Below are 25,376 nucleotides of genomic sequence, written 5' to 3'. Positions count from 1 at the left end.
AGGTAAAGAACCACAACTTTCTATTATTTTTTTAAATATTGTTAACATTATTTCATAATGTTTAAATTACAGTGTATCATGAAAAATAAACATCATCTATGAACTTCAAATTATCTCCTGGAGAAAGGATTAGTCTGCTTTTGACTATACACAAGAGAAGCGTTATGTTACATGAAAATACAAACTTGTTTTTGTTTTTGTTTGGAGATTGGATATGGTTTAAAGATATTCACATGTGTCCCAATTTTAAAAAGGGTAAATTCATTATAGTGATTTTATAGCTATGCCATAGCACCCAAGTATTTGATCAAATACAAATTTAAATATTGTTTAAATTACACATGATTAATATTTTATTTTTTTTAATTTTTTTAATTGGTTGTTCACAACATTACAAAGCTCTTGACATATCATATTTCATACATTAGATTGAAGTGGGTTATGAACCCCCAATTTTACCCCAAATGCAGATTGCAGAATCACATCGGTTACACATCCACAATTTTACATAATGCCCTATTAGTAATTGTTGTATTCTGCTACCTTTCCTATCCCCTACTATCCCCCCTCCCCTCCCCTCCCATCTTCTCTCTCTACCCCATCTACTGTAATTCATTTCTCTCCTTGTTTATTTTCCCATTCCCCTCACAACCTCTTATATATAATTTTGTATAGCAATGAGGGTCTCCCTTCATTTCCATGCAATTTCCCTTTTTTCTCCCTTTCCCTCCCATCTCATGTCTCTGTTTAATGTTACTCTTTTCTTCCTACTCTTCCTCCCTGCTCTGTTCATATTTGCTCTCATTATATCAAAGAAGACATTTGGTATTTGTTTTTTAGGGATTGGCTAGCTTCACTAAGCATAATCTGCTCTAGTGCCATCCATTTCCCTGCAAATTCTATGATTTTGTCATTTTTTATTGCTGCATAGTACTCCATTGTGTATAGATGCCACATTTTTTTTATCCATTCATCTATTGAAGGGCATCTGGGTTGGTTCCACAGTCTAGCTATTGTGAATTGTGCTGCTATGAACATCGATGTGGCAGTATCCCTGTAGCATGCTCTTTTAAGGTCTTCAGGGAATAGTCCGAGAAGGGCAATAGCAGGGTCAAATGGTGGTTCCATTCCCATCTTTCCCAGGAATCTCCAAACTGCTTTCCAAATTGGCCGCACCAATTTGCAGTCCCACCAGCAATGTACAAGAGTACCCTTTTCTCCACATCCTCGCCAGCACTTGTTGTTGTTTGACTTCATAGTAGCTGCCAATCTTACTGGAGTGAGATGGTATCTTAGGGTGGTTTTGATTTGCATTTCTCTGACTGCTAGAGATGGTGAGCATTTTTTCATGTACTTGTTGATTGATTGTATGTCCTCCTCTGAGAAGTGTCTGTTCAGGTCCTTGGCCCATTTGTTGATTGGGTTATTTGTTATCTTATTGTCTAATTTTTTGAGTTCTTTGTATACTCTGGATATTAGGGCTCTATCTGAAGTGTGAGGAGTAAAAATTTGTTCCCAGGATGTAGGCTCCCTGTTTACCTCTCTTATTGTTTCTCTTGCTGAGAAAAAAACTTTTTAGTTTAAGGAAGTCCCATTTGTTGATTCTTGTTATTAACTCTTGTGCTATGGGTGTCCTATTAAGGAATTTGGAGCCCGACCCCACAATATGTAGATCAGAGCCAACTTTTTCTTCTATCAGACGCAGAGTCTCTGATTTGATATCAAGCTCCTTGATCCATTTTGAGTTAACTTTTGTGCATGGCGAGAGAAAGGGATTCAGTTTCATTTTGTTGCATATGGATTTCCAGTTTTCCCAACACCATTTGATGAAGATGCTATCCTTCCTCCATTGCATGCTTTTAGCCCCTTTATCAAATATAAGATAGTTGTAACTTTGTGGATTAGTCTCTGTGTCCTCTATTCTATACCATTGGTCCACCCGCATGTTTTGGTACCAGTACCATGCTGTTTTTGTCACTATTGCTCTGTAATATAGTTTGAAATCTGGTATCGCTATACCGCCTGATTCACACTTCCTGCTTAGAATTGCTTTTGCTATTCTGGGTCTTTTATTTTTCCATATGAATTCATGATTAATATTTTAAATAATTAAACTTTGAGTAAAGAAGTTTATCCATCATTATTTTTGTAGTTTTGGATAAGATTCTGCTAAAATTTATATAGAAATGCAAAAAAGAAATTTTTAGCTAAAACAAATTTGAAAAATAACTGTAAAGTGGGTTGAATTAAGGCTCTGTGGTGTTGGAAGAATACCACAAAGAATGAAAAATGGAACAAAATCAAGAACCCAGAAACCAATTATTTGACAATGATACAGATTCAATTAGGGGGAGATAACCATTTCAAATGTCCCTGCAGTATTTGGAGAGTAACATGCAAGAAAAAAAAAAAAAAAGAAAACAAACAAAATAAAAACTCTTCAATCTAAACACCACAGCTTATTTAAAAACTCAAAAAGAAAAAAAAGCATAAAATGGGAAGAATCTCTCAAACTTTAGGCAAGAGAGATAGAGAGATAGAGATAGAGATAGAGATAGATAGAGATAGATAGAGAGAGAGAGAGAGAGAGAGAGAGAGAGAGAGAGAGAGATGAGAGAGTGAGACAGTGAGAGAAGAAACTTAGGATCTAGATTTAAGACCAAAAACATAACTCATGAAATGAATAGACTGGAAAATTGCACTCAAGAAAAACTTTAAAGTTTGCTATGTGGAATGTACATCAGAATGTCTATATTAACACAAAACAAAAATACTGACAGTACCAAATGAAGAAGAAAATGTAGAAAAAGTGGTTATTCAAATGTTTCTGTTGGGGATGTAAAATGGTACCATCGTTCTATAAATCAGCTTGGCACTTTGTTAAAAAACTAAAAATGTAAGTACCATACAGTCCAGCAATCTTACTCCTAAGCATTTTCCAGATGAATATAACTTATATTATCATCAAAATCTATACAAGAATGTATATGGTGGCACAATTGTAATAGCCCCACAATGAAGCCACCTCAAGTTCTTCCAACTGACAAATGGTTAAACAAACTAACAAATCGTGGTATATTTATACTGTAGAAGACTACTCAACAATAAACAAGAACATATTAATGAAATATTCATAAACTTGAAGGAACATTTAAAGAATTAAGCTAAATGAAAAAACCATAGCACTAAAGAGCAACACAAAGCTCATTGCAATGATGGAAATATTTATAGCTTGATTAATCAAAATAAATATCTAGTTGTGATATTGTATTATAATTCTGTAAGCCATTACCATTGAGGGTACCTAGGTCAAGGGTAAAGAAATCTCTATGATTCTGAAATAGGAATTATTTCCTAAACCTTCATTCTAATCTACAATTATTTTGAATAAGATGTTTAGTTTAAAAAAACAAGTGAATGTTTCTTTTTTAGTAGCTATACAGGGTGAAAGATCATCTATTGAAAATTATAAAAGTAGAAATATTGTTAAACATGAAATAGACCAGTTAAACATTGACTTAATCATGTTTTATATCAGAAAATTTGAAAATAAAATGTCATGTGGCTATACAAACATATCTATTTTGTGGAAATGACCTATAATCTTGAATAGCACAGATTTCAAGTTGGTTACAAATGCCCATCCTTAATTGGATGACTGCAGCATGACTATGTTGTCTTGTGATGTACAAAGTCCTGAAATTGGAAACTAAAAACTGGATTAAAAACAGTTTTGGTCATTTTTTTCCACTATTGTGACTAAAAGACCTAATCACAACAATTATAAAGGAGTAAAAGTTAATTTGAGAACACACGTTTTCACCAGTCTTAGTTCATAGAAGGATGGCTTCATTCCTTGGGCTCCAGGGAAAGCTGACCAAAAGAGCAAAAGCAGCTCACATGATGATCAAAAGCAGAAAAAGATTCTCTACTCTCCAGCTATAAAATATATACCCTGAAGGCACTCCCCCAATACCCACCTCCTCCAGCTATATCCTACCTGCTGACAGTTACCACTCAATCCCATCAGGGGGATTAATTCACTGATTGTGTTAAGGCTTTCATAACCCAATAATTTCTCCTCTAAACTTTCTTACACTGTTTCACATTAGTTTTGGGGGGACACCTCAAAACATAACAAAAGCAAATTAAATAAATTTTAAGTCTAATTCATTCTGTAAATTTTTTTAAAGAGAGAGAGAGAGAGAGAGAGAGAGAGAGAGAGAGAGAGAGAGAATTTTTAAATATTTATTTATTTTTTTAGTTTTCGGAGGACAAAACATCTTTGTATGTGGTGCTGAGGATCGAACCCGGGCCGAACACATGCCAGGCGAGCGTGCTACTGCTTGAGTCACATCCCCAGCCCTAGTTCTGTAAAATGTTCTGTAAAATTTTAACAGTATTTGTATGTAACATATATGTGCAGATCAGAAAATAATTTGGAATTTGTTTGATTTAACATTTACAGTTATATTCAGAAATCTATCAAATAAGTTTGGAATAACTACTAAAAATATATGCATATTCTATAAACTGATACAAGCTATCATATAGTGGAGATAGGATAAATATTTAAGAATGCAAATGATGCCTTTTAATTCTCTAGTCTAAATATTTTTTTCTAGTACCATAATGCTATTAAAATAAAAATAACATGTCTATCTACTTTATAAACTAATATTTTACAAAGTGACATTAAAGTAATCACTTTGACTATGAAAACTTAAAAAAGTCCAGACTTTATTGAGAAAATAATGCCATTTACAACTGATAGCACATCTTCATAATTTGTATATTGATTAATTTATCATTTTTATTTAAAATTATTTTTTAAAATTATAATTAGTAACACATATTAATTGTACAAGATAATGAGTTTCATCGTGATATTTTCTTACATGCATATATTTTGAACAGATTGCATCCATCTTCTCTTCTACTATCTCTATAATGGCTCCTTACTAGCTCTTCTCCTAACCCTGTTCCTTTGGTCCCTAGTAATAGTCCCTCCCCTAATTCCTCTTAATCTCAGGTAATCTTTTTATATTTTAAATTTAGCTTTTTTTCAGTTTCCACATATGAGAGAAAACATGAGATAAGTTGTTTTTCTGTATCTTAAATATTTTTTTGAATAAAATATGATCATGATGCTCTTCAATATCCTGAGGGCTGGAATGGTAAAAAGATCAAGTTACCTTCTGTAGTAATGTTCTCTATAGGGTAAGAATTTATATACTTAGCTTTCTTAATCTCCAATATGCAATGTTCAGACCTAACAAGATTAAAAACTTCTCCCAGAAAAAGCAAAACTATACAGACTCTTATATTTTCATCCAACTCCTTTTTCTGTATTTTTTTCTTAGTATATTGTTACTTATTTAATTGTACACCCCCAAAAGATATGTTGATTCTTAACTCCTGGTACCTGTGACTGGGACCTTATTTAGACATAGACTCCCTTCATAGGGATTTATTTTGATGAGGGCATATTGATTTAGGGTAGGTTGTAATTCAAATAAGATTTGTGATGAGGTACAGAAACACACAGGCATAGATACCATATGACAACAAAGTCAGAATTGGAAAGATGTGACCATAAACCAAGGAATGCCAGATTTCAGATAATCATCAAGAACTGAGAAGAGGCAAACAATAAAAATGATTCCTAGACCTTTCAGAATATGGCCTATGAACACCTTGATTTAAGGCTTAGTGCCTCCTGAACTGTGAGATAATGTTCCTTTTGTTTTAAACTACTTGAGTATGTAGCAATTTGTTACAGCATCTCCAGGAAAATATTATACATATTTGCTTCATCCATCAAATTAATTTTTTATCTCAGCTTCCCCCACAGCACACCCAAGCCCTTGCAACATACATACAACTCACAGTAGTAACAACATGTTTTTACTGTTGTTATCTGAAATAAGAACTCAGAACCTAAAGAGAGAAAGTTAAATACTACTTGTAAGTGGGTAGAGACACAGGAAGTAAAAATAGTAACCTTCATTTATTGTTGGCCTAGATATATCAGGGACCACAGACCAGCTATTTCCAAGGAGAATTATAAGGCAAATAAAACAGGATACAATGATACACTGTGAAACAAACTTTTAGAAGTTACTGATAACACTTGCATCCAAGAGTTTCCTCAGATACTTTAGTTACTAATATGGTAAAGGTGTGGTGTTAAATTAAGCTGGTTCAGAAATGGCTTCAGGCAATCCTGAAGCCTGGGTTCACTGAATTCTGAAAGCCAGTGAAATTGACCTTGATTTTCTATCTCTCTGTAAAGTCTTAGGATTGACTGGAATCTGCAATTTGTTATGTGTACTTAGAAATAGGCAAATGTGGTTTTTTCTTTTTTCCAAAATAGTGAAGAAGGGCAGAGGGCTGTATAAAAATTCCTCAGAGGAAAATTAAGGCTGTATAATACCGATCGCACTAATAGATGCAACAATATCCTCTTTCTTAGAGATTATTATAAAAATTGGATAAATTTGTGCTGACTTGAAGTTAACAGAAAATGGTTCTTCTGACTGCTATCACCTGCTGTATGTAAAAACATCACCCTATAAATTTCATACTTTTCAGTCAGCCTAGTGTCATGTTGTTTTTCTAGGGCGATAGACATCTTTCCAATAATCCTGTTAAATCTTTGAGAAAAATGTGAAATGGAAGCCAAATAACAAAAAATGTAAGATATATGTCTCCCTTTACTGGCTTGTATTTTATCTGGTGACTTGGAAACATCAGCCTTAACATACTTTCAAATTGCTATGAAAAATTAAAAGTGCCAAATGAGTTCTTTCTTCAGAGTGCACAATCCTAGCTAGCAAAGAAATTTTACAGAAGATGAAAATTTATCTACTCCCAGATGGTTTAAGAGGAATTGTATAGACAAGAGAAATAGATGTTTGCATGAAGAAAATCAATGTTGAAAAATATAACATAAGTCAGAGAAAAGAAGTAGATCAGTGTGGTTAAAAATGGAAGTTTTGTGGTTTTTTCCTCTCCTACAATTATTATCTTGATATTATGTTGATATTCAAGACCTTTAATTGACTAAAAACTGATGGATCCTACATATGTTGTACAAACAAAAGCAAAAGTTATGCCTATACTCAACTGGAAATTAATATTTTTAGAAAAAAATCTTAATATATTTTTTATTCTAATTTGTCATATATGACAGAAGAATGAATTATAATTCATAGTACACGTATATAGCACATTATTTTTATATCTCTGGTTGTATACAAAGTAGTGCTACACCATCTGTGTCTTCATATGTGGACTTAGGATAATGATGTCCATTTCATTCCACTATCTTTTCTACCTCCATGCCCCTTGCCTTCCCCTCCCAACCCTTTGCCATACTTAGAGTTTGTCTAATTTTCCATAATGCCCCTCCCAACCCCACTATGAGTCAGCCTCCCTATATCAGAGAAAACATTCTGCATTTGTTTTTTGGGGATTGGCTAACTTTACTTAGCATTATATTCTCCAACGCCATCCATTTACCTGCAAAATATTACTGAGTAATATTTCATTGTGTATATATACAACAGAAAATTGTTAGAGTTCAAATATTCTTAACTTCTCATCAGCATTAGGTCATGTTGTCTGGAACATGATGCTCCACCCTCTGTATTTTTGGAGTGAGTGAAGTAATCCAGTAAACTGAATTCTGGAGGCAGGGTTTAGGCTTAGGTGGGATCCTGGTTCTTCTTTTCTCTGGAAATATTTAGTGCACCCCCAGGGCCCAGCAAATGCCAGTTCATGGTGGAAGAATGCACCCCCAGGGGATCTCTCTGAGGTTCTACTCCTGTGGTGGAGAAACTAATTCTTGGTTAACTATATTCCATGAGGACCCCATGTTTCCTAGTCTTGAGTTCAGTCCTCAAACAGAATTTCTTCCTCCTCACCTTTTTGAATTCCTTGTGTCTCTCATAGCTGGTTCTGTAATCAGCCAGATTGAAGGGGGAGGGGAAACCATGTGGGTTTGCCTGACCTGTTGTTTCCTGTGTAAAATTCTCTCCATATTTGATTTTCTCTTGGTCACTTCGGCACACTCTATGCCATGCAGTTTGTGTTTACTGGGCCTGTATTTCAGGCCAGACTCAGGTTTGCCAGGAATCATCTCCCCCAGTGGCCAGCCCCATCACCATGGCTGCGAAATGGTTTCTTCCTCTGTCTTCCAAACACAGCCCTGAGAGATTCTGTTTCTTTCCCATACAAGGATATGGTATGGCATGTTTTTCAGTTTAGTGGAGCAGTGTTTTTGATCTCTAAATTCTCTGTACCCAGACATGCCTCAGACCTTAAAGAAATGCAGATTACTCTAATTCCCTTATCCCTTCACTTTGCTCATGGAGGGAGAGCTGAAGCTGGTGTCTTCAGACCAGAAGCAGCTGTGATGCTGTTTTTTTTTTTTCTTATCTATTTATAATTTTCTATCCAACATCCTGAGTTCAAATCTGTTTTGAATGTCCAGTTTTAAATTCTTTTTTCTTTTCACCAACCTTGCTTAGAAGCCATCTGTCTGCTTTTTTGGTTCCATGACCTGTTGTTTGCATTTTCTGTTGTTTTCATTTCCTGGCTTTCAGGATGTCCTGTGTTCTCCCTATGTATATTTTTTGTTGTTGTTGGGGGTGAGGTGAGAATGGGGGTTGAACCCAGGGCCTTGTGAAAGTGAGGCAAGCACTCTAACAACTGAGCAATATCCCCTATTCCCTCCCTATGGTTCTTTTAGCACCTGTGTAACACAGAAACATGGGACCTCTTAGCATAGTAGAGGGAGTCTGGAAATGGATGGGAAGAATCCCCTACATGATCTCAAAATACTTGTTTTAAGGTGTCTCTTTGTTTCAGTCACCAATAAATATCTTAATAATAAAGTATAAATATTTACTTATAAAATAAAATCCTTGATATCAGTGAGCTTCTTTCTGCTTCTCCAGTTTTCAAAACATTTCTTTCTTTCACTCTAAACTCTACCTAAGAAGTCTATTATATAGAGTTTCAATAGTTGGCTTTAGTTTTTTCTAAAAGGCTCTTTGTCTGTCTCATATGGCTGGACCCTTCTTAAAGTTTAGTGGGCTCTATTCATCTCTTCATTCTTATACTTCTGTATAAAACTTTATTCATTTCTGGTTAGCTCTTAATACAACATAACATTTCTCTGTATGTTTGCTTATCATCTATTGATAATAGCATGAATATTGTAGCTTCTGCTGCACTCCCTGACCCATGTGGTGTCTACCCCACAATTCATGCCTTTTGTTTATAGTCAATAAAATTGCAGAAAGCTTAAGGAAAAGGCAAAGATTTATACTGACATTTTGACTCTATAGAAACTAGAACAGTGCTGAATGTCTAATTTGGCCTTACTGCTATTGACAAGTTAACTAAATTACATATGTTAATTGTATATATTTTATAAAATGCTTGTTATTACATGAATGAATAATGAATGATTTTTTACTTTTTAGAAATTATGAGACTATATAACCAGGCTTAAAACTATAACTTTTACAAGTTGATTTTCATGCCAAAAAATGAATATTAGAATAGATTTTCTAGGACTTCAGAAAAGATGAGGGTACTTCTCATTTCCCAAAGAATCTAATACTTCCAGAAATGCAGATTTGTATTTTGTGCAAGGTTAAAGGTCATGAAATACAGTTTATGCTAATTTATAAAATAAATTTTTGGTTTGGTTATTTTTGCCACATGATTGTGGAAGCATTAAAAAAATCTCCTAAATTAATCTCCCAAAATATTACAGCTATAGTTAACATCAATAAATAGTGACAGAGGTAGATGCTGATTGTCCCAAAGGCCAGATATTGGATGTGTTTTCTGTTTCAAGACATGATAGTTCTTTGGCCACAGTACATGCTAGCTTGAGGGTTTCATTCATTGCAGAGGGAGACTGGGGAGCACAACTGGTCTCCATATGCAATTTCTAACTACTAACCCAAATGAAGGTGAAATGGTCATTAGTTATGTTGACAGCATGGGGAAAAACTTACCTTAACAAAAGCAGTAACTAAAGAATAAAATGATTTTGGAACACATGGATTAGAAGACCTTTAAAAAGGGGAGCAATTATGTGAAACTTTAAAGGTAACAAAAGTAAGGAGAGGTTCTCATTTATTCTTTGTCGATAATGATAATCCATGGAAAAAGCAAATTAGATACAAGGCATATTGTTAGCAGAAGCAAAGGCAATTTTGTTAATATTCTAAGTTGAAAATTCAAAATGAGAATGGAAAAGAGTTTGATGTGCAATTGTATAACTTAATGGATGGAATTCAAGCTGTTGCCCATCTTTTTACTGTGCTTAACCTTGGGAAATTATAGTTTTAACACTTAAGTGGCTTCAGTTATTCTGAAGAATTAAATGGGTAGAAACAAACTGTTCATATTTGGAAAATTGATATATGGCATAAATATTGCTACCCAACCATGCAAAAAGCAAAATGACTTTATATTGCTTTATTGTGAGAGCTTAATGATTTTACTGACATCATAGAGGCTCTTATTAAAAAGGAAGGGACATTGGAATTAAATTGACCCATTTATACTATGTACATATATGAATATGCCACAGTGAATTTCACTTTTATGTATACCTATAAAGCACTAAGCAAGAAATTATACACACACACACACACACACACACACACACAAACAAGGAAGAACAGTAGAGTAGAAGAAGGGGAAGAGGGAAAGACAGATGAGGACTACAGGGGAGCAAATTACATTCTATGCATGTATGATTATTTCAAATGTTATATATATATATATATATATATATATATATATATATAATGTGTAACTATAATGCATTAAAAATGAAAAATAATGATAGTTTTTGTTACCTACTTTTGCAAGCAAATTACATGAAAATATAGTGTCTTATAGTATTATGTTGTACTATATTATGCTTTTATGGGTTCACTGATTTTATTTTATTTCTTTAATTTTTTAAATACACTTATTTTATTTATTTTTATGTGGTGCTGAGGATTGAACCCAGGTCCTCGCACATGTGAGGCACACATCCTACCACTGAGCAACAACTTCAGCCCTGGCTTCACTGATTTTAAACAGAGTGTTCTCCCTTGAGTTATGGGTTCTTAATTCCTGGATCCAGATATATGAACAGGGCTACCGAATATACTATTGTGAAAAAATGCTAGGAGCCACAAGCAGATAAATGATGCATGGCACCTTTGGTTGTAAAGTGATGCCAGCTAGCCACTGAGATGATATGATTATGTTAAGATTTACATTCATATGCAAATTGGGCTCCTGCTGTTCACCTTGGCCTGCTACCGGACTCATGTTACGGGACTCCTGGAGAGTTCCCATTGGTTGGGGAAGGATAGTAGGAGGAAATTCCGGGGGAGGTCCGGGCCCCTGGTTGGGGGGGGGTAACGCGCGGTTCCGGCAGACGCCCGCGTGGGAGGACCGGGTTTGGCTTGCCGGTGCCTACGGAGTATTGGCGGCTTTTTCAAAAATAAAGTTTTGTTCCTGCTTGAGTGGCTCGTGATTCTGTGCCCAGCCAAGACTGTGGCACAAAAATGCTATGGAATTTGTTTGATTATAAAGTGAAACAGCATAAATTCTCTCTCATTGGAAATATGTGTGTGTGTGTGTGTGTATAAAATTTGTAATTTTCCATAATAAGTAACATTATAAAGTGATTTTTAGGTAAATATCGTATTCAAATATTTACACAGAAACAAAATCGTTCTGGAGTTTACAAGATTTCGTTTGCTTTACTCACAAGAATATAGGTATTGCTGTCTATGACATATCCTTTATTCATTTTCAAACTTTCATTTTTAATAGAGCAAATCAACTGAATTAGTCTGCCTAGCCTATTCCATAATTACTAGAGTTTCTGCTACCATATAAAAAAGCAAAATCAATTTCTATTTATTAAAAAATATTGCAAACGTGAACATAATATCAAAAGAATCCTGATTTTACTTCTTGAAATTGGGTCATCAGGAAAACAGCATATTTTTTTTTCCTGTTAAAAAAGTATGGATAGTAAGAATATACATAACTACTATTATCCATAATTACTATTTTGTTCATGGTGAGAGGGGCTTAATTTCATTTTGTTGCACATGGATTTCAAATTTTCCCAGCACCATATGTTGAAGAGGCTATCTTTTCTTCAATGTATGTTTTTTGCACCTCTGTCTAATATAAGATAACTGTAGTTATGTGGGTTAGTATCTGTGTCCTCTATTCTGTACCATTGGTCTACCAGTCTATTTTGGTGCCAATACCTTGCTGTTTTTGTTACCATTGCTTTATATCTAGGGTATATAAAGAACTCAAAAAGTGAAACATCAAAAAAAAATCAATAAATGGGTCAAAGAATTGAATAGACACTTCTCAGAAGGTGCTATACAATCAGTCAACAAATATATAAAAAAGGTTCAAGATCTCTAGCAATTAGAGAAATGCAAATCAAAACTACTTTAAGATTTCATCTCACTCCAGTCACAATGGCAGCTATTAAGAATACAAACAACAACATGTGTTGGTGAGGATGTGGGAAAAAGACATATTCATACATTGCTGGTGGGACTGCAAAATAGCAGCCAATATGGAAAGCAATATTGAGATTCCTTGGAAAACTGGGAATGGAACCATCTTTTGACCCAGTTATCCTGCTCCTCATCTATACCCAAAGGACTTAAGAAAAACATACTACAGGGAAAGAGCCACATCAATGTTCATAGTAGCACAATTCACAATAGCTAAATTGTGAAACCAACTTAGATGCCCTTCAGTAGATGAATAAATAAATAAAATGTGGTGTACATATACAATGGAATATTACTCATCAATAAAAGAGAATAAAACCATGGCATTTTCAAGTAAATGGATGGAGTTGGAGAACAAAATGCTAAGTGAAGTTAGCCAATCTCAAAAAACCAAATGCCAAATATTTTCTTTGATATAAGGAGGATGATTCATGTGGCATATATACACAATTCATAGTAGGGTTGAAAGGGGGAGCAAGGGAATATTAGATGAACTCTAAATAGGGGAAATGGAAGGGAGAGTAAAGGAGGGTAAGGACATTAAAAATATGGTGGAATGAGATGGAAATCATTATCCTAAGTATATATATGAAGACATGAATGGTGTGAATATACTTTCTATACAACCAGAGATATGAAAAATTGTGCTCTCTATGTATAACATGGATTGTAATGCATTCTGCTCTCATATATAACAAATTAAAATAAAAACATTTAAAACTAAAACTTTGCTTGTCATTATGTAATTTTCAATTTTAACTTTCTATGGAGTACACATCATTAACACTGACTTCTTGGAAACTTTTAGTCCACTATGTAGTCATAACCAAATGCAGAAAACCTAGGATATATATTCTGAGTACAATTAAGTTAAAAGAGTTAAGAGTTAAACCATAGTTTGAGTCCATCTCATTTATTGATTCTTGATTTTAATTCTTGTGCCACAGGAGTCTTATTAAGGAAGTTGGAATCAAAATTCCACATGATGGAGATTTGGACCTACTTTTTCTCCTATTAGATGCAGGGTCTCTGGTTGTATTCCACAATCTGTGAGGTAAATAGAAAGTCTACATCTTGGGAGAAAATCTTTACCTCTCACAGATCAGATAGAACACTAATCACTAGGGTATATTAATAACTCAAAAGCTAGGCACCAAAAACAAACAAACAAATAAACAAATAACCCAATCAATAAATGGGCCTAGGACTTGAAGAGAAACTTCTCAGAAGATGATGTGCAATCAATGAAGAAACAAATGAAAAAAATGTTCATCATCACTAGCAATTAAAGAAATGAAAATCAAAACCACTCTAAGATTTCATCTCACTCCAGTCAGAACTGTAGTTATTATGAATACAAACAACAAAAAATGTAGGTGATGGTGTGGGGAAAAAGGTACACTCATACACTGTTGGTGGAATTGCAAATTGGTGTAGCCAATATGGAAATAAGTATGGAGATATCTTGGAAAATTGGGAATGGACCCACCATTTGACCCAGGTGTCCCTCTCCTGGGTCTATATCCAAAGAACTTAAAAACAGCATATACAGGAACACATACACGTCAATGTTTATAGCAGCAAAATTCACAATAGCTAAATAGTGGAACCAACCTATATAACCTTCAATAGATAAATGGATAAAAAAAATGTGGCATGTATACACAATGGAATATTACTCAGCAATAAAAGAGAATAAAATCATGGCATTTGCAGGTAAATGGATAGAGTTATAAAAGATGATACAAAGTGAAGTTAGCTAATTAAAAAAAAACAAATTCTGAATATTTTCTTTGATATAAGGAAACTGAATCATAGTGGAATAGGGAGAGGGAGCATGGGAGGGATGGAGGAATTCTAGATAAGGCAGGAGAAGGGAGTGGACATGAGATAATTAATGATGGTTGAATGTGATGATCATTATTATCCAAAGTACATGTATGAAGACACAAATTGGTGTGAATATACTATGTATACAACCAGAGATATGAAAAATTGTGCTCTATATATGTAATAAGAGTTATAATGCATTCTGCTACATATATAATTTCTAAAAGTTAATTAATTAATTAAAAAATAGTTAAACCATAAAATGGTATTTTTCATAACAATGTCATGGTTTCTTTATTTATAGATAAATAATATTTTTTCTTTGACACTTGCATTTATTAGACTTCATAATATTTCAGAAAATAGCATGAAAATACTTAAGGTTAAAAATCATACCATGCACTTAAGAAAAAAGAAAAAAATACCAATTATTTTTAATATAAGTGTCTTTTGGCAAATTCTGATACTAAATATGTTGCATACTTATTAAGAAATGTATTACCAGCTCATTGAAGACTACTTTCCTCATTTAGTGTTCTCCTTTTGTCCCTTAAATTGTACTACAATATTATATGGGAGCCATTTAGATGCTGCTTTATAATTAGTGTTTATTCAATACAAACATTTGCTTTGTGGTATGCCAGGGTGAGTTTTTTTGAGCTCTAGAAGAGAAAATAAAATTCTCTGATTTTCCACTACAGACGACCACATGCCAATGGAATGTTCTCACATTTGTAGCCTGGATTCATAGCTTATAATTACTTAAGAATAATTTTTTGCGTTTGAATTTTTTTAAGGTAGAATTAATGTATAAAACAAGAAAATAGCCTTTCATTGTGTTTGTATTGAGTTATAATTTACTTGCTTTTGTTGTGGAATCAAGACTGCATAATTAGCATGTTCCTTTGTATTGAATAATTCCAATATCCACAGGCAGGTAATTTTGTGCAACACTCAGGGACACAGATAACTTATAAGATATGTTCCAAGGGTACCCATAAGACAAACGGTAGTAATAATCAGTCATTCATTATAATCCAATAATGTATGGTTTTTTTCCTCAGCAAAGTTTACCAGATGTGTATAAAAAAAAAAAAATCCCTGAACTCTCAGAAAACCAGTCTTGTTTAGACACTATGGCTACAGTTTGCAAATCTTTCTGATAAACATTGACACTATTTTAAGCAAATTAAAATATTGATAGTCTAATCTACAATGTGGTGGTTATGAAGTGCTACACCCAATTATCTTTCTCATTCACATTCTAAATGTCCAAACTATTCATTAAAACACATACTAAGAGGAAACTTCTATTTTAGATAAAGAGAACTAATGTTTACTGTTTTTTTTGCCATCATTATCTCTCATACAGAATTAGTTGGGAAGCAATACATCTTGTCACTACAGTATTTTCAAGGCAGAAGTATATGCATGAAAGTATAGCCCTGATTCTCTGAATGGAAGAAAAGTATAGGTGCTGCTCTAACAGCACCTAGGGCTGCTGTAAAAAAAAAAAAAATGTAACAAACTGGGTGAGTTAGAAGAAATAATAAGTATTCTTTCACAGTTCTGAATATTAGAAATCAGAAGTTCAGGGGTTGTTAAAATTTCTTCCTTCTAATGACTAGAAGGAAGTATTTGTTAAATGCTTCTCTGTTGGTTTTTGGTAGCCTCAGTCTTTCCCTTGGCTTTTAGATGACCTGCCTGGGTCTTTACATCTTCCATCTGTGTGTCTCTCTGCAATCCAAATTTCTTCCTTTTTATAGTGACACAGTCATATTGACTTTAGTGTACATCACAAATAGCTGCTTTTAACTTAATTATATATTTAAAGACCTTATTTTTAAGTAAGGCTACATTCACAGGTGCTGGAGGTTACAATTTCAATATTTTCAATGTATAATATGCACTAGGGAGAAAGATAAAAGCTTTTTAGGCAGAGCCTTGTGGTGTCATATTTTGCAAAACCTTCTGGGAAAGACCTGTGGATTTCATGAAATACCCAGAACAATGTTACTGGATTTATGTTTACTGCATTCCTAAATCATGAGAAAGTAGACAGCTGTGAAAATTAATTTATTATTTGTTCAGATTTAGTTGGATTTGCAAATAAGAAGTTCATAACAGAACTTGGCCTTCACAGTTCTATCTCAACCAACCTTCCCATTACACACTCCCAATCCCATCTTTTGTTTTAGTTATTATCCAAGTCTAGTTGGAGTACTGATTCGTTCAGGCTCAGCAGGTTTTTCCTCAATTGGTGGTAAAACTAATGAGAATCTGGTGATCACTTAGTGATCATTTTGGGTGTGTGGTGGGAATTTATGTTCTTTCAGGTGTGAGATGATCGTGTTTATTAATTTCTTGCTTTTGGGCTTAAATATTAGTGAGCCGAATACATTCAGAAAGTATTTCATCATCACTGGAAAATAAAGCATATCCTTAAGATGTGAGCTGCTTTGTTTCTAATTTATGGGTTTGTTTTAACTTGTGACTGAGATTATAATTCTGAAACTAACTCTAAATGTATTTAAGTGTCAATATTCAAGAAAATGTTTTGTTTCAGTGTAAGATTTTAGAGTATTTTAGTACCTGATAAGGATTCATATATTAGATGATAAAGTTTTTAATTTCAAGAATCATTGTTTTAAATGGTTTGTACATATTTATATAAACTATATAAATATAATAGTCCCCAAATTTTTCAGAAAGTAAAGAAACTATCCTTTTGAAAAAAACATAAAATACAAACTTTGAAACAATCAAAATCAAAATGTTATTGAGGTGAATTTTGGGAAACATTATCTTTTTAATATTGTTGATTAAAATTATTTCTCTCTCTTATATGCCTACATAACATTTTCACTTCCAAAAGCATGACCTCTTTTTTAATAAAATCTAGATTTGGAGATGTTTGATTTTGTTCTTGTAGCTGTTTGTGCTGATTTAGTGAAGAATACTCAATGTGCTTAGATAAAATGTTTTCTGACAGAAAAAATAATATTGTTTCCATCTAAAGTGCTTTGTCTTGGGGTAAAAATAGCCAATTCCAGTCTTTCTTTAGAAAAAAAATCATAGCATTTATATAATAACAATGTCAGAGTCAGAGGGGTGGCTTACCAGGCTGTATTTCTGAGAAACTTCCTAAAGTCAGAGTTTCCAATCACACATGGCCAGTTAAGCCCTTCATCTTCCCTAGGTAGATAAATTGAGTGCCATGCACTTTGCTGTGCACAGAACTTTGAATGAAACCTTTTAAAGTAAAGGTCTTGTTTGCTGTGACTAAAATTCAAAAGACTTTTGCAATTGTTATTATTAAAATAAGTGTACATGGTGGCTGATCTTTTCTGAGATATTGCTGGATATTACTAAGCATTTACATAACCTTGCAATTTGAAAAATAACTACACAGTGTACCCTCATGAATTGTTTTTTCTGGAAAAAAATTAATGGTCTGTACTTTATGATAAGCCATCCTCACTGATATTAACAAAAATATAAATAACAGTGATTTTAGGATTTGTTAAAATATATTTATAAATAGTTAATGAAATCACTTTACATCCTCAAGATGCAAAGTTATTTTGAGTTATTATTATTAAAATAATGAGTATAATAGAACAAAGGGAAGTGAGAGGAAATACAGGGGAAAAAAACAAAAGTATAGAACACAATACTTATAGATAAACACAGGTTATTCATTTATAAAACTAACTTATGCTAAAATGCTAAATACAATTAAACCATCTAATTGTTCTTTTTTCTATAATTTCCTTTGCCAAAAAGAAGTCAGCCTATAATTCTGATATTTTCTCCATTGAAACCTTAGGATTATAGTAGTGAATCATTGTACTATAAAATAACTAGAATTGGAATCCTTCTGATCTGATAATTTGTATCAAACTTGGCTAAACTTTAACCTCCTAAGGTTGTTGTGAGAATCAAATTAAATATGTATAGATAAAAATATTTAGCATATTGCTTGCCACATAATTAAAGCTTGAGAAATTTTAGCTGTCATTATGAATATGGTAAATATAAATTGTTATATTTTATAATATTTTTATAATAATTATATTCTCCATATGAACAGTATTTTTTTGTGTATGTGTGACACAAGAGAAGAAAAATGTTGGTGACTTATTGTATGTATATGGGTGGGAATGTGTATTTTTTTAATAGAATGAGGTTTCTAAAAGGAATATTTTATTAAACATGAAAGAGATTAGAAAGCAATGGAAGACACACAAAGAATAAAAGGGCAAGAATGCAAATTAAGACAGGTAAGGAATAGAACAAATAAAGGAAAGATTACGAAGGCAATAATGAATGTCTACTTAACTTTGCAATGTTTTCCTTTAAGTACTGCACTAAAAGATATAAAGAACAAAACAAAATATGTACCATTTTAAAAATTATATTTTATTATTTCCCGATCATTTTAACCTTTCTTTTTTCTCTGTTGCTCTTGCAATACCTATTTGAGTTTATGGGACAATTTTTTTTTAATCAGTTCTTTTTAGTTATACATGACAGTAGAATCCATTACAAATAATTGGGATATAGTATTTAGATTTCTTTATAATAGGTGAGGAATTTGGGCCTAGAAATTTTAAGTGACTTGACCAAGGTTATAAAACAAATAAACAAGAAGACCTGAAATAAAATCTACTTTTTCTAGTGTTATTTGATGATATCAAATTGTCACTTTGTAAGTAAATCTTACCCAAGTGGATTGTTTCAAATGCTTGTTGAACAGTTACCATGTGAGAACTCTGTCATATGCTTAGCAGACTTCTTATCATTTAAGGCTTTTAATAATCTAGTGAACATGTTAGACAAAATATTTGACAGCACAGGTGTTTCCCTTTAAATTTTGAATATCAGCTTGTTTATTTCATCTTTTAAATATCAGCTGTATATCTCAGGTTTCAACACAAATGTATGTGTCTTCATATTGTTCCAACTTTCACAGGGTCTTGCAAATGAATGATTTCCTACTGACCAGCTTTCATTGGCACCTTGGAGTTACTTCATAAGTACTTGAAAAATGAATTAGGTAATAAATTATCATGAATAAAAGAATGAAGGAATGACTGAATATACTCCCATGTAAAATATCTGTCTAGATGACTGGGAATCATAAGGTAGAGAATGACATAGAGTTCATAAGAAAATGATATAAAATCTCTTGTACGGTCAGTTATATCCACTTGTAGCAGTCAGGGAAGGTGTTTAATGTTGTTCATAGAAAGCTATCAATCAGTCACTTTCCCCCCCAAAAAAATTAATTGTACAATTGATATCCATTAAAACTAACCCTTTCTGTCAAAGTGAATAGGGCAATCGCTTTCCTATTTGCAGTGTCAACACACAAAGTTTTAACTAAATAACCCATAAGGACAGCTTATTCAGAAAAAAAGAATGTCTCTTTTGTTCACATCCATGTCCCTAAGAACTAGACGTGTATATACGCTATTTACGTGTATATACGCTAACACTTAGATGCAAATTTATATTCACTGGATAGACATACATTCTTCAGCCAAACTAGTATAAGATAGGAATTTTCTAAATGTTTTGTTTTTTCTATGCTTTGTTTATAAAATGAAAGAAAATGTTGCTTAGTTGATTCACAGAATTAATCTGCAATGTCTTAAAATGTACCAGTAAATTTTATATGCATTGTCTTGTTCCTGTTTAGATGGCCATAGCTCAACAGAATTATTAGGACAAACCCTCTTTTTCTATTGAGACAAATGTTATCTTTAAGTAACTAATCCCTCTACTTTTATTGATTAAGAGTTAATATTTTAAATGATCATCAGAGGAAAAATCATCTTGCTTTGTCTTATAATTATAATTATGATGTTTTTAAGAGGCAGAATCCCTAGAATTGTTTAGTTTAAATTAACAACAGGCAAAATTAGTTTCTGATTTTTTTAAAGGAATTGTAGATACAGTTTATTTTAGAATTAACATTGGATGGATGTACTCAATTAAAAGACTATTTAAACATCTGAAGCACTGTGTCCTGGTAATCAGTTGTTTCCATTACACCCAAGGTCTGAATAATCTATTTAGTAATTTTATAAACAAGACTCACTCCACTGCCATCCTTGGTCATCTGTTGTAATTATTCATGAAATTAACCGTGTGTGCTAGAATGTATCTACATTTTAATACAGAACTAAAAGCCATTATTGGATTTTATTATCTCTAGTATCTGACTCTTATCTAATAAATTTTAAAAATTTGAACTACTATATTGACATGCCTTTTCCATGTCTGAAGAAACTGTTTTGAAAGTAACATCTGACTCATGAAGAGAGGGAAAAGAAAGGTAAGTGTAATTGCACCCTGCTTCTATAGAATGACAAAATCTAATCTATGACTTTATCATTTGAACAATTTAAAAATATTTCTTACAGCTGCTATTGGGTAAATCTGTATATAATAGTAAAAGTCAAAGACTATTATATGTAATAAGATCCTGAAAGTGGTCTTAGGAAATGGTTTTTTATGTGTTAATTTCTTTCCTTTTTAGCAACTACCAACTTTATCACATACTAAAGTAATCTTAAAAACTTTACATTTTTCCCAAATATTCTCATACTTTCTCTACTCACCCATCAGAGAATATTTCATTCTCTTTTCTACTGCTTAAAAGTATATTTGTTTGCCCTTGTTTCAAATTCAATATTTTTCATGACATTGATAAGTAATTCTTGCTTTATTTCTAGGCAGACTTAATAGATAATCAGACTCCCAAATTTAATAGTATCATATTCAAACAGTTATTTGCAACTCTACAAGTAAGAAATATTATATCACTTGAAAAAAATGATTATGGGTGCATTCCCCTAGTTTTTGTCCTATTAAAATCTTTTGCTAATTCAGTGGTTACCTCAGGCCACCAAGTCATCTGTAAAATCAGAAACCCTGTCCTTTGTCCTCACTTGCTCCCAAATATTCTTCACCTTTACAGACTTGTGCAAAGACTAGATATTTATCTACATCATCTTTGAATTCCATACAACTTATTAGTTGTATCATATTTTTTTTCATTTCTTAATCTTATGGGAACTTCACTGAAGGTATTAATTTATAGGCACAAAATTATTTCCACATTTGTATAAAAAACTCTAGTGACAGAATTAAAGTCCAGGATTTTCAGATAAACTCTCTGACATCTGTCTGATATTTGGGCACATAGTATTTCATTTTTAAAAATTTTAAATGCTAATTGAGTATATCATTCTATCATTTAATTTAAATCACTGGTATATATATATGTGTATATATATATATATATATATATATATATATATATATATACACACACACACACACACACACACACACACACATACATACACATACCATTCATAGGTCTGAAATGAGTAAAATTCAAGATCATTTAGCACACTGAGTTGGTTCACTTAGAGATTTGTAAAAATAAGGCTTTCGAGTTCTCATCTTTTTTTCTTCTCTAGTCACTCTTGAAAAATGCCCAGACCACCCAAACTGGGCATGCAAAGACCAGTTCTTTTTTTTTTCTTTTCCTATACAAATAATCACAAATCTTACTCATCAGATGTCCAGCATGTCTTTCTGTTACTTAACACTCCTTAGTCAATATCTATAAATATTTATCCACTAGGGAGGGATTGTTTTAAGGAAAGTGTTTGCTGTCTTGATAATAATGAGCAAAATGAGTGAGTACTATTATTCTCTCTCCTTTCCCCTTTTTCTTAGCCTCAGTGCTGGATGGGAAGCTTGGAACTGGAGCAGTCCTCCAACATAAGTATGTGCGAGGTTACACCCTGTACTATCAATTTAGCAAAGTGGAAAGATTAAGATTTGCATTGTGGGCAACTAGCTCAGTAACATCAATTGTGTATTATGAAGGTTTCTGTCACACTGGCAAATACTGCTTTCTGATATGTTAACATTATAATTTTAATATATGATCACTGTGGAATCTCTCTATACTATCACATAAAATAGCATATTTCCCCTTATTTTTATAGCTATTTTCACTTTTGTGTAAAATATTCAATAAGAATATTAAAAACAAGATTATTTTCCTCGGTAAAAATTTACTTAAGGCAATTGCAAAGCCATGAATAATTTCAAAACCTTTGTTACATTTTACCACATTACAAAAGAAATCATATGAATCTCCTTTAAAAAAAATAAACAAGGTAATACTGACATTGACCTGTTCTTGGACCTCATTTTCCAGAAGTACGGTCATATTGAGATGAAAGTTTTCACTTTCTCGCTTCCTAACTCTATATGTGGGAAATACAGTTTCCCTTGATGCTGCAAAAGGCTACCAAGTTAAATCCTTATCTTCTTGTGTATGATTCAGAGAAGACAAGCCTCAGAGATCTAAATAGTGGAAATAATTATAGACCTTTCTAAGTCCACTCACGGCTTGAATGTGGGGTATGGCAGCATTGGTATTTTAACATGGCATCTAGTATCTGAAAAGAACCTACTGTATTATTATTTTTCTTTAAAAAATTGAAATAAAAACCATTATACTTCGATAAGAACACAAATGGAAAATGTGTTTTTGTTTTCAATTTGACCTTTTTGAGTAAAAAAAAAACACAACCTCACAGGTTTGCATATGATGTTTAATTTCTAAGCCAATTAAACATTTAATGAATACTTTCATGCTATCTACATGAAAAATATACTAGTAACTACACCCTGAAAAACATCCATCAAATGACCCATTTAAAAAAGTTGTTTCTAAATTAAAAAGCACCAATAGATATTCAGAAGGACTATTTTGATTGTTCAAATACCTTTGTCAGAATTCAAGGCAAAGCATCATTTTCATATACTATTAAGAGTCATGATGATCACATTAATATTTCTTTCTCAAAAAGTAGCATTTACTTTCTTATTATAGTCCTACTTGATGGGAGGGGCATTTCTAATTTGTTTATATGAAACTATTGATTTTGACATGTTAGTTTTGCTTGATGCAATTATTACTTTTAGAAAAACAGTAAATAAATAAAAGTTTTATACTTGCTGATAGAAATTGTGGCATAGTCTGATTTTTTTAAGCTATAGAGCCAAGTTTCATATTTCAAAGTTGAAAAGATAAGAATAAAATTCTATGTTCTGGGACTTTTGTTTTTGAAACCTGAACATTAATTCTTTTAGATAGTCCCTTAGGCTGGATAATATCAAATTTTAAAAGTACAGACATTCTATTATATTTTATTAGAATGGACACTTAAAATAAAAGTGATGTTTTATAAGAGGGCATGGTACATATTGTTTTCCACATGTTCAGTAATTTTTAAATTGAACCATGAAACAACTGTTTAAAATCTTTAGCAATATATTATTATTACATATTGATGAAATTTTAAATTTTAAAATGATTTTGAATGTTTAAAAACAAAAAAGAAAGTTAAAGCAACTTCATCAGAAACAACAAATCAACAATCATCAACTGATTTCATAATACATTGTATTTAAAATTCCTGACCTTTATTCTTGTTTTACTTTATCAAACTCAATTTACTTATATCAAATATTGCCCATTCAGATCCTATCAGCTTTTCTTACTCTATAGAACTGTTCCAATATAAATTAGAGCTTTCAGTAACCCATACACTATAAAAAATAATCTTTCTCTTTTCTTTGTTTTATTAGTTGTTCACAACATTACAAAGCTCTTGACATATCATATTTCATACATTAGATTGAAGTAGGTTATGAACCCCCAATTTTACCCCAAATGCAGATTGCAGAATCACGTCGGTTACACATCCACAATTTTACATAATGCCCTATTAGTAATTGTTGTATTCTGCTACCTTTCCTATCCCCTACAATCCCCCCTCTCCTCCTCTCCCATCTTCTCTCTCTACCCCATCTACTGTAATTCATTTCTCTCCTTGTTTATTTTCCCATTCCCCTCACAACCTCTTATATGTAATTTTGTATAGCAATGAGGGTCTCCCTTCATTTCCATGCAATTTCCCTTTTCTCTCCCTTTCCCTCCCATCTCATGTCTCTGTTTAATGTTACTCTTTTCTTCCTGCTCTTCCTCCCTGCTCTGTTCATAGTTGCTCTCATTATATCAAAGAAGACATTTGGTATTTGTTTTTTAGGGATTGGCTAGCTTCACTAAGCATAATCTGCTCTAGTGCCATCCATTTCCCTGAAAATTCTATGATTTTCTCATTTTTTATTGCTGCATACTACTCCATTGTGTATAGATGCCACATTTTTTTATCCATTCATCTATTGAAGGGCATCTGGGTTGGTTCCACAGTCTAGCTATTGTGAATTGTGCTGCTATGAACATCGATGTGGCAGTATCCCTGTAGCATGCTCTTTTAAGGTCTTCAGGGAATAGTCCGAGAAGGGCAATAGCAGGGTCGAATGGTGGTTCCATTCCCATCTTTCCCAAGAATCTCCAAACTGTTTTCCAAATTGGCCACACCAATTTGCAGTCCCACCAGCAATGTACAAGAGTACCCTTTTCTCCACATCCTCGCCAGCACTTGTTGTTGTTTGACTTCATAGTAGCTGCCAATCTTACTGGAGTGAGATGGTATCTTAGGATGGTTTTCATTTGCATTTCTCTGACTGCTAGAGATGGTGAGCATTTTTTCATGTACTTGTTGATTGATTGTATATCCTCCTCTGAGAAGTGTCTGTTCAGGTCCTTGGCCCATTTGTTGATTGGGTTATTTGTTATCTTATTGTCTAATTTTTTGAGTTCTTTGTATACTCTGGATATTAGGGCTCTATCTGAAGTGTGAGGAGTAAAAATTTGGTCCCAGGAAGTAGGCTCCCTATTTACCTCTCTTATTGTTTCTCTTGCTGAGAAAAAAACTTTTTAGTTTAAGGAAGTCCCATTTGTTGATTCTTGTTATTAACTCTTGTGCTATGGGTGTCCTATTAAGGAATTTGGAGCCCGACCCC

Source organism: Spermophilus citellus (assembly GCF_964194105.1).
Source record: "Spermophilus citellus genome assembly, chromosome: 7".
Taxonomy (NCBI): Eukaryota; Metazoa; Chordata; class Mammalia; order Rodentia; family Sciuridae; genus Spermophilus; species Spermophilus citellus.
Note: the sequence above shows the minus strand (reverse complement) of the source record.